This window comes from Symsagittifera roscoffensis, chromosome 10 (genome assembly GCF_963678635.1).
Source record: "Symsagittifera roscoffensis chromosome 10, txSymRosc1.1, whole genome shotgun sequence".
NCBI classification, from domain to species: domain Eukaryota; kingdom Metazoa; phylum Xenacoelomorpha; order Acoela; family Convolutidae; genus Symsagittifera; species Symsagittifera roscoffensis.
In genome coordinates, this window is record NC_087071.1 from 6,374,880 (window position 1) to 6,388,575 (window position 13,696).

Here is a 13,696-nt window from a genome sequence, read left to right on the forward strand (position 1 = left end):
TGCTTAAAATTTCAAAAGATATAATTTTCCAACACCAAATAAAGGATTTCATTAGCTGTCAAATCCAAAATTTTTTGTAGTTTAAGTGGTTGATTTGATGGTTACACGAAATCGTTTTTGGTGTACATTTCGGTAATTAGACTCTACAAACTGCCGAAATTTTACATACGAATTGTATGAGGAAAAGGTATAAAACTAATAAATCTATTTTTTCACAGATTATATGCTGATTATATACTGAACATATTCATAATTTTTTGCAGATTATATACAGGTTATATACAAATTATACAAAGATTTTGTACAGAAACACACAACAGATTTTTTTCTTTTTTTTTCAGCTTTCTTACAAGTCAAATAAAATGAGTAAAACGAAAACAATTTCGAAACATATGCATCGCAATATACTTTTGTGCTGATGTTTCAGCTGAAAAAAAATTTCTGAAATCAGTAACAAACGAGTATTTTGAAACAAAACAAAAGGTTTTTCTATAATTTTTTTAATTTTAAAAACTCTTTCTTATCAAAACACGCTGACTAGAATGATCTTAAAATGGCGTTTAAAGAAATTTACCATAATTTATCCACAATCGGGATTGTTTTTGGTTACAAAAATAAGTGATCACATAAAACATATGATTTGCGTTCAGCAGCTCTCCCCATCTCCCCATGTGGCTTTAGCTCCTTGAAACATTGAGAGAGATTTTTCTTTGAGTACAATTTTTTGGTTGCTTTTGTGACAGAAAGCGACCAATAATCACTGTAAGTCCAACTATTGACGATAAAAAATTTCATGATCGATAATTCAAAATCAAAAAAGTGTTTTAAATCTGTTATGAGACAAGATATTCCATTTTTAGAAAATGTAGTCCACTACTAAGTATCGCTATTTTATCTAATTTGGTGTCCAATTGGGTTACTTACAATAGATTTTTACAAGCAGAAAATCAGTAATTAATTGATTCCCGTGTCGAGGTCTTGGTTTTTTCTTGTTCAGAATTTATAATTTTGAGTCGATATACGTTAGCACCAAAAGTTTAAAAACGTAAACGTAGTAAAAACGTCAGCAACGTCTGAACATAGGACTGCAAAATCTGAACAGATGTCTGCAACTTCTGAATATAAGTCTAAATTAGTCTGCAAATTCTGAACATAAATCTGTAATGTCTAAACATAGGTCTCCAAAAACTGAAAATAAATCTGCGTAATCTGTAGATTGTCTGCATGTATTCAATAAATAATCATTATACAAACAATCTGTAGATAATATGTTTTTTTCTGCGAATGATCTGTATACAATATGTATACAATCTGAATAAGATGCTTATGTTGCCTAAAAACATTTTCAATTTTGAACCTTTAAAGCTGCAGGGTTACGGAAAACTTAACTCATTTGAGAAAAAATTGCTTGCCGCAAACTACAAAATTCAAGAGATCCTTCCAAAATTTTGCGACCTAAAGGTTTCCGCGGTGACAAAAATAACTTTTTCCAAAACTTCATCAAAAGCCATTTGAAAGATCAACCTTTTCAGCGCAACTTAATTTCACAAAACGAATTTGAAACCTTTTTTTTCAGGACAAACAACATTAGTTCAAAACCTTCTTCTATAAAAGTCTACTTTATAATTCTATTTCAATAAATATTTCGTAATCATAGAAACCCGGACGAATACAATCATAGAAATTTTCCTCAGCAAGAGCTAAATACAGCAAGTCCGAGTTCATTTCTAATTCCTCGAACTTATTTACATCACAAAATTTGTCAAAAAATTGTAGTAAAGCTCAAGCATTCTCAGCTTTGCATACTGCAGAATGAAAAATCCGACTATTATGGGTTCTTTGTGCTCAATTGTTGACTTTAGTAACTCAATCTCGTACAAGTCTTTCTGAACAGTGTTCGATCGTTTGAAGAGAGGTTCATTAATTGCTTTGTGTGTTTTCTCATTCAAATACTTTGTGATCGTATGTCTCGATCTGACCATTATCTGGTAACCGTAGGATGAATTACCTAAAAGCTTCATAGTCTCTGCAACAACACCGGATAAAGGGTTCTCATCTCGTTCCCTTCTAGCATCAACAACCGACTGAACAAACTTGTCGAAGCGTTTTCGAGGGAGATAATGTACAAAGCGGTAAATTTTTGTACACTGCAAGCCAAGTTCCATGTAGAAAATGAAAAGAGAAGTAATGATGGAACCATTTTCTAGTTTGAAACTAGATATTAGCATACGCTGGGGATGCTTCAGAAGATCATTTTCATTAGCATAATTTTGCATATATTCCCCAATGTCATTTCTTCCAACTTCAGTGTTTTTTTTTAAGAATTGGAGAAAAATTAGAAAATTTTGCTTTCAGTTCGTCTGGAACAACTAAGTCGCACTGAATATAGCCATAAAGAGATCCATCTCTTATTTTTTCCAATAAAGAATCAGTAGAGAGAGGTCTTTTGTAGGGAAAGTTGGATCGGATATGATTCTTTATTTTTTCGTTCGTTTTGAAGTTTTGCCACCACTCACATTCCCACATCTCTTCGATTTTGTTTCCTTTTTCGCGAATATACTCACGTCTCAAGTCATCCATCTCTCTCCTTTTGTTTCCTCTCTCAATATCTTCATCGCTAAGTGAGGGACGAGTCTCCTGGCAAGGAGAAAAATGGTAATAGCATCCCATTGCTGCAAACACTGTTTTGCAGTGGTTGCAATATCCATCAACATTGAAACAGTCATTTTTCTTTTGATTTCCAGATGTGTGGAAGCTCTCAATTCTGCATTCTGGTCTGGTTTCTTGGTATTAAGACATGACCATGTTCTCAAAATTGCGAGATTGGTTATGTCTAGCTTTGAGTTTTTGCATATCGGAATCAAACTCCATCTTGTGTTCAATCCTGTTGGCATGTCTTGACACATTGAATAGGGATAGAGCTGGCTCGCATCAATTCCAACAATTGATTTTCAGACATTTGATGAATTCCGGATAAAGGTTTCATCCACAACAGCTTTTCGAGTAAACACAATTGATGGTCCACCCGTCATATCCTCTCTAATTTTCTCGCAAAAATCTCTATCACTTTCGCAAAAAGGGTAGAATTTTTCATTGGTTGATTTGGGAAGAAAAATATTTGCCAGATTTGGAAGAGTACATCCAAGTTTTAACATATCAATTTCTTTCTGATGATAAAACTGAACCATTTTTTGCATTGCTTCAAGGGTTGGAACAACATTTTTGTTGTTGTACCACTGCAAAAAATCTTTAAATGTAGTCATTCCATGTTTCTGCCAAATCTCCTGTAAATATTTGTAATTATCCCATCCAGTTGCAGGTACTGACTTGATTTAAAGTTTCTTTAGTGCTTGCTGCTCATCAAGTCCACTTGACTTCAGGTTCTGGTAATCCTTAAAGTCTTTATCAAGAGGGTTGTTGTTTCTCAGTTTACTGAAAAAGGCTTCGTATGGAGGATATTCTTCACTCTCGAGCTTGTCTGGACTGTCAAACCACTCATAAGGGAAAAACCCTTTTGTCTCACTGGCTTTTTAAGCTTTAAGAGAGGAGTCTAGAGATGTTGCTCCACCCAAAAACTTCATGATATCGAGAAACTGTATATCTCCAAACTTGAAGGATATGAAATCGTTAGCCTTTTTGATAACTATAGGTTCAGCTTCTTTATCATTGATTAAGTAGGGAATCAGATAGCTCTTGATCAAGTTCAGATCATATCTTCCACTGTTAAACCCAAATACAGGTAACGTGTTAACATACATACCTCTCCAGATTTTGTTTCAAATCAATCAGCTGATTTTTCTGCATTCTCAAAAACTGAGTTGACATATCAGTTTCCTCTGTATCTTCTATACATTCATCTTCGTATTCAAAGTTTTCACTTGGAAGATTTCGACATCTTTCATTCAACTCTTGGAAAAATTTCGACATCCGCTCATTCACTACTCTTTCAACATCTTGAAATTTAGTTCTCATTTCGAGCTTACTTTTCTCAGCCAAAAGTTCGAGTTTGATTACAAAATCGATAATAAGCTTTTACGGATCCTTGGTATAAAGAAAATCTGGTTCATCTATCAGGTTTGAGGATATTGATACAGAAATTGGAACGTGTTTTCCAATCCAAGTTGTTGTTTGGATAGCTTTCAGTTCATCTGATGGAACACATATCGACTCAAAATCGAAAATGGCTAGGTTGTTGAATAGTGTGAAATCTTTTGGAACTGGGGTATCGAAACCTTCCAACTTTTCAAATAGCATTTCTCGAAGTGTATATACATTCTTTGGATAAATGTGTCGCATTCTATCTTTACAAGACATAAGATGTCTGTTGAAGTTGTCTGATCTGTTGAAGAAACAGTCACAGCTAGGACATCGAAAACACTTGAAGAAAGAATCAATATCATTCGTATGAATGAAATGGTTGTTGAACCTTTGCAATTTCACTGTTTTTTTGAATTTTCCAATACTTCGCCTGGCTAATTCTCCAACATATTCTCCTTCCTGAATATCAAAATAGTAAATGAATATGTTACGTTCAACTAGTCCCTCTACAACAGGTAAATCATCGATTGACACTCCACAAAAGTTCTTCGGATCGTATCCAGATTTTGATATAAACATTGTAAACAGCTGAGATGTATGAGCATCGAGGTTACTATGACCATGCAAATACATTGTTAACGCACGGAAAAGACAAAGATGATCTTTGTATGATTGTTTATCTTTGTCCGATAAAAGACAGTTTACTTGCGTATGTCGTAGTAAAGGTTCAGGTAAGACAGAGTCTGGACATCCCATTGGGATGTTTTTAAGTAGTGCAGCAAAAATAGTAACATTTGTGATCAACTTGAACCTCCACTTTGTGTTCTGACCTTCTTGGGTGCATTGCTCCACGATATCAAACTTTTCAACTTTTCCTTGGATTGTAATCAAAAACGCTTTCGTACACAGTAAATGCGATTTTTCGAACAAAGTATTGTTTTCGTGTGCATAGTAATACCGATATTCTCCCGTTTCGACATTACGGAGAACAAATCCGAGAGCAATATTGATTTTTGCAGCGGAATCTAGCTTGTTGAAGACTTCTTCAAGCCTCTCGTTGATAATCTTATGCCTCCCATTCTCCATCTCAGTGTCCACCAAGAAAAGCTGACAAGCACTCAACTCCTCTTTGAGTTTCTCTCCATCTTCCCCTTCCTCCTCCATAATCTTGTTCAAGTCTGCCACCGTATCACTTGGTTTCCGTTGTTTCGCCCCATGTTCTTTCCTCCGATGTTGTTGGAGAGAGTAGTAACTCGGAAACTCCTGCTCACAAGACGAGCAAACCGTTGATTGCTTGGAAGTTGATGGAGCATGCTTTTTGGCCGCGTGATAATTCATTTCCTGTTGATTGTAAGTGAAATACCTACAATCAGGACAAGAAATAACTCCTTTAGCACATCTTTTTTGATGTCGAGCCACATTTTGACGAACATACATGTTTCCACAATCCCCACACTGCACTTTTTCGTTTCTATTCAGCGACGGCATCTAAAAATGGGGGAATTATTAAGCATTAATGTAAAGCTGTTAGTACTTGGTACATATCAAATTGGGAGATTTAAAATGTTCCAAAAATTTAATAAAAATAATTTTTACTTACTTTGAATTGTTAAAAATATTTGAAATTTATTTCAAGTAGTTATACAAAGTATAGAGCAGTTGCTTTTAACGTAAAAATAATCAGAAAGAAATAAGTTTTTTTTTACTTTTTATTAGAGAAAATCAACCAATCAGAATTGAGTATTCTTTTAGTTGTTGAAAATCAACCAATCAGAATTCAGCATTTTCTAAAAGTGAATTGTTTATTATTTTAAAAAAAAAACCTTATTCAATATTTGAAAAATGTCTATCAAAAAACATTTGAGCTTCCTCGAGTTACTTTACAAGAAAAAAGAAAAATTCCAATTGATTTTCTTATTGATGAAATAGATGTTGACTCTTACTTTTTTCATAATTTTTTGGACGTTTTCATTGTACAAAATAGAGTTATCCGACTAAGTGAGGGTCTCTTCAGAGAAACTTACTCAATCAAAGAGTTTAATTTTGATCCACATATTGCCTATCAAAGTTTTAAACTTACGGCTGAATTACACCTCACAAGGAAAGAATTTTTATTTAATCTCGAGAATTTGAAATTAATCAAAAAGTCGTACGATAATATATCAAAAACTCTTTTTATCCCCTACCCAATACCCAAATTTGTAAAAACTCCCCTGCAAAGTTCTTTTTTCCTTCATTTCTTTAAGGACTTTCAAAGTTCAAAATCTTGCATGATCAGGCTTGGAATCAGACTTCCAGAAGTTTGCTTTGAAAAATTCGTCAACTTTGAGTTATCCACCCAAATTTACATAAAAATTAAAGAACTTGACTATTTACTCAAAAATTAGCAACTTTTAATTGATTACATACAAAAAATTCAATTAACTTGATGAAAAAAGTTGCAGAGATGTTACTTTTATTAATTTTCTTTCTTTTGTTACTTATATCAGCAATATTTCTTTATTTTACTGCAAACAACTTTTGGTCATTTATTTTTGCAATTGCTTTTGTGTATATTTTTACTTATTTGGAAGGTTTAAGTCCTTAATCATTTCTCTGATTGAATACGACAACTAGAACAAAAATGAACATTTTTGTGAGTGGAAACGACAATATCCAAAATGGAGCTTTGTTTCCGATTGGACTCAACTTTTATCCAAGAACACCAAAAAAGGAAGCTGAAATGTGATTGGACACGGCTACAATCCAAATAAGGAAAATCAATTCTGATTGGTCAAACCCACTCATTCGAGTTGAAGGTACCCCTAGCTCCTAACTAAAAATCATTTTATTTTCAACTTAACTACCGTCAACTACCTCCTCTCTCAGCTCTAAATACCTTAATTTCAACTTATCTTCCATCAGCCACCCTTTTCTCAGCTCTTTCTTGTTTTTACTCTTTAACTCAGTTTATTGCTCAAAATGATCTTCTCAGTGCAAAACAGCAATCTCAAGTACTCTGTAAAATTTTCGCCTGATCTAGTACAAATTCAAGTGCGAGAAACAGTCTCTGGAGTTTTTCTGGCACGAATGAACATCCTAATCCAAGTCTGGCACATGGTGGAAGTGATGCGAAGAGATTTCAACGAACATCATATGATGCAAGTTCCCATCACAGAGAACCAACTTGAAGAAATGCAAATGATGGGGGAAGTTTCTGATGTGGGAATGAACTATCCCGAGATTCCGGACTCAAGATTTGTGGCTCAACCAGTCGACGACTTCCTCTTTCCTTGGGAGGAGGAAGGATCAGTCAAAAACCCCATCAGAATAGATGAAGATGAGGGTTTCTCAGAAACAATGACGCCTCCAGCTCCACAACAATCACCAGCAATGGAACCTCGTCTAGCTCAGCGAACCTCCAGAACTCTTCTGCTGCTCGACAGCTCTTTGATTAAATGTTTTTGTTAGTAAAGGTTGTTTGGTATTGACTTCGTTTTCTGTAATTAAATATTTTCTTCAATATCATTTTAATTATGAGAATAGATGAGAGGTTCAAGGTAAACCATTGAAAAACATTTAGAACTTAATTTAGAGCTCCGAACTAATTTTTGCACACATATTCGGAAAAACACTAAAAAAATTGTACACAAGTAAAAAGTTACTTAATCGATATTGCACCTTGTACACACGTTTAGCACTTTGTAGAAAAAATTGAAACACTTTTCGCATTTTATCGAAAAAAAGTAAAACACTTTTCGCATTTTGTCGAAAAAAGTAAAACACTTTTCGCATTTTGTCGAAAAAAGTGAAACACTTTTCGCATCTTGTCAAAAAAATTGAAACACTTTTCGCATTTTATCGAAAAAGATGAAACACTTTTCGCAGCTTGTCAAAAAAATTGAAACTCTTTTCGCATTTTGCCGAAAAAAGTGAAAACATTTTTTGCATCTTGTTGAAAAAGGTGAAACACTTTTCGCAGCTTGTCAAAAAAAAGTGAAACACTTTTTGCATCTTGTTGAAAAAATGAAACACTTTTCGCGTCTTATCAAAAAAATTGAAACAGTTTTTGCATTTTGTCAAAAAAATTGATACACTTTTTGCATTTTGTCGAAAAAAATTCAATGTTTTTTACATTTTGTTAAAAAAATTGAAACGCTTTGAAAAAATTGAAACACTTCTTGAAAATCAAAAGAAATATTACATCTTTCTTACTTGTTTGAAAACCTTTTTGCAGTTTTTTTTGACAACGGTGAGCTTTGTTTTTGGTGATTTTTTGTAATTTCGTAAACATATGAGAGAAAAAAGATGGATTATCAAAAGTTTTTTATTGAAAAATTGACATGATCACTATTTACAAATCCATAATTATCAATAAAACAGTCAATTATTTTTAACAAATCGTGTTCATATTTTGAGTTTTTTACTTTACGAACTCTTTCTAGAAAATCTGAACCAATAGTTTGTGTGGAAGCTAGTTTCTGGTTAGAACATTAATAGTGACGTTTGAATTTTTAGCGTAACAGTTTTTTCTTTGCAACACTTGGCATTTTGTTCTGCTCCTTTCCATTTCAAATTGTGATGAACAGCGCGGTCAAGTTGATTGAAAACTTCGCCAGTTGATGAAATAACATTCGAATAAAATCTGTATTTGTACAGAGTGTAAAGACAATCGATAATTTGGTATGTGAAATGAAAATTAGCCAATCGTTGTAAAATTTGATCGAAAGATGAACCAATCAGAAGTATGTGGAACTTACAATTTTCCAAAGAACAGTAAGAATTGCGGGTAGAGACACAAAAATTATTGGTTACTATTTTTTTTTCGTACAAATTACTGGAAACGGAAATAAATAGCGATTTTTGACAATAATCTGAATGAAAGCTGGGAAGAGCTTGACACATAGCTGCAGCCATCTGGAACAATGATTTTTGCTGAGAATTGTGGATTTATATAGGAACACTAACACCTACACAATTCCATATTTGAAAATTTCACTTGAAAATTCCAATTATAGTTCTAATTCCTTTTATGATTAAGTGAATGACTCATATTGTTTACTTCTAATTTCATTTAATCTCAAAATCATTTCTCTCACTTCTCTCCATCTGATCAGTTTGTTCTTCAAAAATGTACTCAAGAAAAGACACTAGTCACAATTATATTGAGTTTTCAAAAAATCAAACAAGAATTGGGAGATTTGCTTGGTCCCAAAAATCCTACAAATGGAAAATTTATTTTGAACCCTGCTTTCAACTATTCATGAAAAATGAGTTCGGACAACTCGAAAAAAGACAGCAAGTCTATCCTGGTGAAAAAGAAGGAGAAGCAATCTCAGCAATTAGAAATACTGCTATTCACGATGCTGAAAACCTTGGACTCGTTCCTATAATGGAACTCACTTCTGACAAAGAGTCAACTATGGATCAGGATTTTGCCAACTGCAACAAAATGTATGACATAGCAACATACAATAGAAGACAAGTTTGTGTCACGATCAAGAAGTACAATATTAACAAACCTCCCTACATTTAGTTTCGACTGTTCACCGCAAAAGAAAATAAAGCAATGAAACAAGTTGCATATGTCAACTATACTTTGAACGAATTCAAAGATCTGTCCCAAATTTTGGTAGACTTTATGTTTGTTGAGAACTGTAATGTACAATAATTTGTGTTATTTATGTTTTTTGTCTTGTAATTTAACTATTTATCCTCAAATTCATTTTTCATTTAGTATTGGTGTTGAGCAGTATGAGTTAGAATATTGGTTTTTCAAGAAATTTACTCTTAAAACTTCACAATAAATTGGGACTCTTTCATATTGTTCTAGAAGAAAAGTCCCAAAAAATTTCACTAACAATTATAGAATCACAAAACTTACCAAACTTGCAGAATTTGGACGTAGACTTCCAAATATCTCATTTTGAGTGGATTCTGCATAATGGTAGAAGAAAAAATCACATAGGATACAGATCAGATACCAAAAAACAAGAACTTGTACAATATCGTAGAAATGGAAATCAATGGAAAAATAATCAATCTTTACAACTACAAAGAGAAGAATATGATAAATTACTCGATATGCTTCCTTCATTACTAGGTTATGTAGAGACCTTCAAAAAATCTTATTGACGAATGCACTGTAAAAAATGAACGTACAGAAATTGAATGAAATTCTAAGAATTTTTGAGATTATTAAGCAAGATTTCTCATCAAATACAAAAAGAAAAAATTTATTTCTTTGTACCTGTATTGTTTTGGACCCGGACATAAATTTAAAAGAAATGGACCAAAAATTTCCTTTTGGAGGACTAATTGGATACGGAAATTCCTGTATGGATTACTTTTTTGCAAAGTCCAAAATTTTTAGACTACATGCAATTCTACATGACTCTGCTGGATCTGTGAAATCTACTACGACAAAAGGACCTGGGTTTTGTTATGTTGCACCTAGTCTCCCCAGTTCATGCTTTCTTGGTCACGTGACTGGATTATTTTTCTGTTTATATGTTCATGTATTTGCTTCATCAGTATATGCATTGTTTGATTGTTAATAATTTTAACCAAAAAACTCCAGAGAAAACAGTTAACAGAATGAGTCTAGTTGTTTTGGAATATCGTGAAAGAATTAGGAGTTTTTAAGGATGGACAAACAGAAGGATATTCCTTTCTTCCTCCCAAAAATGTCAAACCAACATCCCATTCTTTTTGGTGTACACAGCATCTTCATGGAATCAATTGGAGCAGTGGTTACGAAAAATATACTGAACTTGAAAAAGTATTGAAAAATCTAAAAGCCACAGACACGGAATTTTTTCCAAAGGTTATGAGAAATGTAAGATTCTATCAGAATTTTTGGAAACAAAGATTATTAATTTGGATGACTACGCTTGCCCTAAAGTTCAGTTTTTGATATTCAAAGATGAAGAATATGATTATAGGTGTAGCAACTACCCATTTCGTCATGCAAAAACTCTTCACTGTGCAGAAAGAAAAGCATTTGCATACGGAACATGGACTCGATGTTTTTTTAACAAATTGTAAATTATATTATACTTAATGTACTACCATTTTCAAACTTTAATTAAATTTCATTGTCAACTTTTTCTTTTTAGAGTTAAGATGGTCGATCAATGTGACAAGCCCGTAAATTTAGGAAATTTTGTTTTTGATGAAGAAAATCATGAAGGAAAATCATGGAAATTGTTTTGACGTACATGTAATGGATCTCTTTTAGTTTTTTTGTGCCAATTTTTTGTTATAGTTTTGATGCTAGTATGTGCAATCGTTCGAATTATGTTATCCACAACATGTCAAGAAACAATAGTTTGGGTAGCTACTTTAACAAGTACAGTCGGTTATATTCTACCTTCTCCAAAGCTATGAATAAAATAATATCTACCAAAGAACGAAATTTTATTTCCCTAGTTGGACCAAGTTGATCTGGAAAATTGCATCTTATTTTTGATTGGTTGAAAATTGGTACTTTTTAATCAGCATTCGACAAAATTTTTTATTTTTATCAACATTATCAACCTCTTTATAGTCAAATGCAAAGAAAAAACCTTAAAATTATCCAAGGAGTAGATTTTGACTTGTTTGAAAATCTCCCCAATAATGGAACTAAGTATTTGCTTATATTTGATGATTCTTGTGAAGAAATTTCAAACTCCAAACAATTTGTAAAAATTGCAACTGCGGGGAGACACAGGGGTCTGAATACAATATACATCAAACACAATTTATTTCATCAAAGCAATTTAGGACGAGATGTAGAGTTACAAAATACACACATAGTCTTGTTCAAGTCGCCGATGGATGTTTTACAAATCAATACATTAAGTCAACAACTAGGTCTAGGATCTCAATTGAAAGAGTGGTATCAAGATGTAACATCCGTTCCTTATGGTCATTTATTTATTGATTTAACCCCAAAAACAGTTGATTCACTTAGGTATTGCACTAATAGTGGCTCAGTTCCAACAAAATTTTACTTACCAACTGGAATAGAGACAAAGTTTTTGTACGATGAGTACACAATACGTCTCTATTCTCCCAATATTTCAAAAATTTTCCCTAGGCTTCGAAAACAATTCATTCTCAATTGCCCAAAAGATTTCATTCAGTTTCTGAGCTAGTGTTTAGTAAACCTATTAAGAGGAGAGCTTCGGGACCTTCGGAAAGAAAACGTAGTAAAATATTGAAAAAAAAATTCAGAACTTACACAAAAAAGAACTCTTCTACACAAAAGAAGAATTATTTTAAATTCAACTAAAGGGTTACAGTTGATATCTATCATCACTCTTTTGTCATTAAACGATTGACATAGTATGGAACAGTTTGTTTTAATTCCGTGCTCAGTTTATCAATCACAAAGTACACTTCCAAGAAAACAAAAACTGGAACAAAAGCAAGCAAAAGAGGAAATTGTACCAAAAAATTTTGATTCTGTTTACAGTGCTGTAAATGCGAGGTTGAAAACGAGCAACAATAAGCATATTATTGATTTAATTTTGAATTCTCCTATAATTAAAATCAGCCAGTCAGACAATACTATATTGGATAATCGAGATATAAAATAATCTATTGTAGACTTTGTGTCTGCACTAAAGCGAAAAACTACCGATTTTCCAGATATTTACTTTATTATATTGGAAGCAACGCATTTTCCTCCTAAACTTGTTATTAACAAGAAAGCCAAAGCAAAAGATAGAGGAACTTGGATCCCTTTCAAAATCTGAAAAGGTAAGACTAAACAGATTGTATTCTAGGGGCAGAGCTGCGTACGGTTCTATTCAAAACTTGAGTAAAGCGAGTGGTTTATCAAAAAAGAAAGTAGAAAAGTTTTTACAAACCAAGACGTCGTATACAAAATTTGGTCCACCAATCAGGTCTTTCCGAAGACTTCAAGCGTTTTCTAACTATATCAATGAAATCTGGTGTATGAACTTGGCTTTTGTAGACAAGTTAGCTAGTCAAAACAATGGAGTCAAGTATTTATTATTTGCTGTAGATATTTTTTCGAGATTTGTCAGAGTTCAAACAATGAAAACAAAGTATGCCAAAGACACTTTACAAGCTTTTAGAAAATTGATTTCTCAAAAAAACACTCCTGAAAAACTTTGGGTTGATAAAGGAACAGAATATGGGGGACTTTTAAAAATTTTGCAAGGAGAAAGACATTGAAGTTTACTCAACAATGAGTGAAACAAAAGCTGCATTTGCAGAGAGAGCAATTCAATCTTTGAAACATATAATATATCGTTACATTGAAGATCTTGGTGAAAAATTTGTTCCCAAATTGCAGCACTTTGTTTCTACATTGAACTGCCGCAAAAATCGATCAATTGGAAAATCTCCCAGAGATGTGAAAAACAGTGATTTTTTATCAATATTGTATAACAAATCATTCAAGAAATATACTAAACCAAAATTCAAAATTGGTGATAGAGTTAGAATTTCGAAAATTGATATTCCGTTCCGAAAAGTATAGAAACCACAGTTTACAGATGAAATTTTTGAAATTTCGGCAATATCTACAAAAAAAGCTCCAACATACATCATCAAAGATCTCGAAAAAGAAAAAATTCTGGGAAAATTTTATGAAAAAGAGCTGAGAAAATGTTCAGATTAGTGGTAAGTCATTTTTTAAATTGAGTTTCTATCGATCAGTTGT